Below are 4,059 nucleotides of genomic sequence, written 5' to 3'. Positions count from 1 at the left end.
TCTCACACCAAGATGGTTCAGATATTTGGCAGTAAGAAAAACAAATTAACAAGAGGATTAATGTGCATAGATTTCAGTGGTTGTTAGAATTGAAAGAGAACTTCAAAATCATCTATTAAGTTCAATCTCCCTCCCAATTGAGAGCTCCTCCTTAGTGTATCCTGGAAGATGAGCTTATAAGCTCTGCCCAAATGTGCAAATAATGAGGGACTTTAGATGTTCTAATACTCTACAGTTTTGTCCAAAAAACTTTATTATGATTTCCAGTTCACAGAATCATTTCCTTTTTGGTCTTTTACCATGGAGTTTGTCTTTATTTAAATGCATTGTAGTTTCTAAATGTCAAGCTTTTGATATGGTGCTCAGACATGAGTACAATCTTCTCCACATGTACTGGCAAATGCAGAGGATATTTATATCCACCAATTTAATCTGAGATTGTGTTGGCTCTTTCATGCAACCATAGTATAATGATGACTCATATTAAGTTAAAACATCTAGATTATTTTCACATGAAATCCTGACCAAGTTGGTCCTACGACTGGGTCTCTAAACTTAATTATTTAAATCCTAAATTTAGGTTTTTAGGTTTATCCCTCCAACTTTCACTTGCTTAATTTTAGCACAGTGGTCTGATTTATTGAGATGGTTTTTGATCTTAACTTTTTATTGTTTATGATAAAAGAAAAAAAAAAAAAAGTCACTGCCATCAAGTTGAACCCAACCCATAGTGATCCCCATTGGTTTTCTGTAGTGGTAAATCTTCATGGAAGTAGATTGCCCCATCTTCCTTCCACAGAGCAGCTGGTGAGGTTATACTAATCAGATTGCTGTTTTTGTTAGGTGTTGTCAAGTTGGTTTTGACTCACAGCAACCCTATGTATAAAAGAATGACAACTGCCCACAATTGCACCATCCTCATGATCGTTGATATGCTTGAGCCCTTTGTCACAGCCACTGTGTCAATCCATTTGATGTTGGTGTTTTCCTTTTTTACTGACTCTCTACTTTACCTAGTATGATATCCTTTTCCAGGGAATGGTGCCTTCTGACAACATGACCAAAGTAGGTGAGACAAATTCTGACCATTCTCCCTTCTAAGGAGCATTCTGGCTGCACTTCTTCCAGGACAGATTTGTTCATTTTTCTGGCAGTCCATGGAACATTTGGGAGCTCTGGTGGTGTAGAGCCTAAGGCATTTGACTGCTAACCAGAAGGCTGGTGGTTCAAACCCACCAGCCACTCCTTGGAAGGAATGTTGGGCAATCTATTTCCTTAATGATACTGCCTTGGAAACCCAAGGAGGGGTCGCTGTGATTCAGATCCGGCTCAACATCAGTGAGTTTGGTTTTGTTTTTTATGGTAGGTTCAGTATTCTTTGCCAACATCACAATTCAAATGCATCCATTCTTCTGTGGTCTTCCATATTCATTGTCCAGCTTTCACACCAATATGGAAGCTCTGGTAGCATAGTGGCTAAGACACTTGCCTGTTAACCAGACGGCTGGCGGTTCAAACCCACCAGCCACTCCTCAGAAGGAAGGTTGGGCAATCCTACTTCCGTAGTGATACTGCCTCGGAAACCCGAGGAGGGGTCGCTATGAGTCTGGTTTGACTCGCCTGCACATAACAACAACAACAACAACATGAGGCTATTTAAAATACCTTGGGTTGGGTCAGTCACTTCTTAGTCTTCAAAGTGATATCTTTCCTTTTTTAACACTTTAAAGAAGCCTTTTGCAGCAATTTTGCCCAGTGTAGTAAATCACTTAATTTCTTGACTGTTGCTCCCATATTGGTGTTGATTGTGGATCCAAGTAAAATAAAACCCTTGACAACTTCAATCTTTTCTCCATTTATTATGATATTACTTATTGGTCTAGTTATGAGAATTTTTGTTTTCTTTATGTTGAACTGTAATCCACACTAAAGGCTGTAGTCTTTGATCTTCATCAGTAAGTCCTTCAAGTCTTCTTCACTGTCAGGAAGCAAAGGTGAATCATCTGTATGTTGCAGGTTGTTAATGAGTCTTCCTCCAATCCTGATATCATGTTCTTCATATATCGAGCTTCTCAGATTATTTGCTCAGGGTACAATTTCTTTGAATAAGGATACAACCTTGACACACACCTTTTTTTATTTTAAACCACTCAGTATCCCCTTTTTCTGTTAGAACAACAGCCCCTTGATCTATGTACAAGTTCAACATGAGCACAATGAAATGTTCTGGAAACCCCATTCTTCGTAAGGTTATCCATAATTGTCTTATGATTTCCACTGTCAAATGCCTTTGCATAGACAATAAAACACATGTAAACATCTTTCTGATCCATTTGACTTTAGCAATGATATCTCTCATTCCATGCCCTTTTCTGAACCCAGCTTGAATTACTGGAAATTCCCCGTCAATGCACTGCTGTGACTGTTTTCAAATTATATCAGCAAGCTTGTGCTATCAGTTAATGTGTTTGCCACATCTCTGTATTCATCTATGTTATTGAAAAATTATTAAAGTGGATAGGGCTATAATAGAACACTGTGACATTCCACCAGTCTTTCTTTATGGTTTTTAGGTTTATCCCTCCAGCCTTTGAGTGAACTTTTTTGAATCATACTGCTCAACCGTCTTAAAATAAACCATGTTATCATTCTCAAAATTCTGTCAATGTCTTCCTTCCAGTTGCTGCTAAAATAGAGATCAGATTTCTTAATATTAGCAATGTCTGGTTTATGCTTTCTTCAACTTCATCTGTGCCTTTTTTGCCCTTTCCTCTGTGTTCAATTCACAAGGCATTGCAAATGTGATTTCTTCTACCTATAATATTTGTGACCTGCTCTTGAACAGATTAGTGTCAACATGCTCCTTAGGTCTTGCCCCTCAGGCCTCAGGTTAGGCATGATTTCCACAAGGGAGGCTTCTCTAACACCATAGACTTTATCAATTTCCTTTGTTATGTCTTCTCATAGATACAAATTCCATTCGCTTAAAGGTCTGTTTGCAATTGTCTTACGGTTAGTGCCATAGTTTTGCTGACTCCCCTATTAGACTTAAGTTTGATAAAAGCATGGACCAAGTCTATGTTTGCTTCATTGTATGATGATAGTGAATAGAGGATGGGTTGTAGTAGCTAGCCATCTAATGCCTTCACTGCCTTCAGACTCTGCTGGCATTGACATCATTATATTTCCCTGTTCTCCTTTTTCCTTAACACTTTTCTAACCCAGGCAGAATTGTTGTTGATGCAATTTCTCCACCCACAAGGACTCAGGTCTCAAGCTCTGGCAGTGATTATAGATATTTCAGAGAGTATGAGTTCATGCATAATATTGATACTTTAATAGCAAGTTTCAGTATTTTCTTCTGGCTTCTTGTCTAAGAAGAATTGTTCGTGGTCTGATCCTCAATGAGATACACTGGACAATCAACTAAAGATCTTTCAAAGAGATATTAATGGGAACCCATGTAAAGGTCCTTCTTGGTAACATTTGACCTTGAACCACAGGATGAGGAGTTCTGTATGATGATTTTACTCTCATTTCCAGGAGTGGGCTCTGGGATACATTGTATGATTTCAGGCAAGAGTCATTCCATAATTGTGTCTCCATAGCTTTCATCCATTTCAGAGAATGTTAATAGCTGGGTCTTTTCTTTTTAGAACCAATTGATAAATCTTTCTGTTGATATAAAATCCATGACTATTTTGGTCTAGTGGTTAGTCCCATACTTTCACAGCTGACACATGGCTAAAGATTTCTAGGAGAAAAGTCAGGTTATAGGTGGGAAAAGTAAAGAAGCTCTATCTATGTAGTTTCCCTATCACCAGTTTACCTCCATTTTTTCTTAGATAAGAAAAGTAAAACCATAGAGGTTGAATAACTTTCCCATGTTTATACAGCTAATGAGAAGACCTATGATTTCAATCCAGATAATCTTATTTCAGAGACTTCTTCTTAATCACTCTGTTTAGACTGCCTTTCAGAATTTGACCTTTTGTTGTGAAATTCTAGGTATCAGAGTAAAGTCTCAATTTAACATAAATAAATTCAGTATTTTTTTTT

The sequence above is a fragment of the Orycteropus afer genome, unplaced genomic scaffold (assembly GCF_000298275.1).
Source record: "Orycteropus afer afer isolate SDZICR_OR568_19922 unplaced genomic scaffold, OryAfe1.0 scaffold00467, whole genome shotgun sequence".
Lineage (NCBI taxonomy): Eukaryota > Metazoa > Chordata > Mammalia > Tubulidentata > Orycteropodidae > Orycteropus > Orycteropus afer.
The sequence above is the reverse complement of the archived record's forward strand: the minus strand, read 5'-3'. Positions refer to the sequence as shown.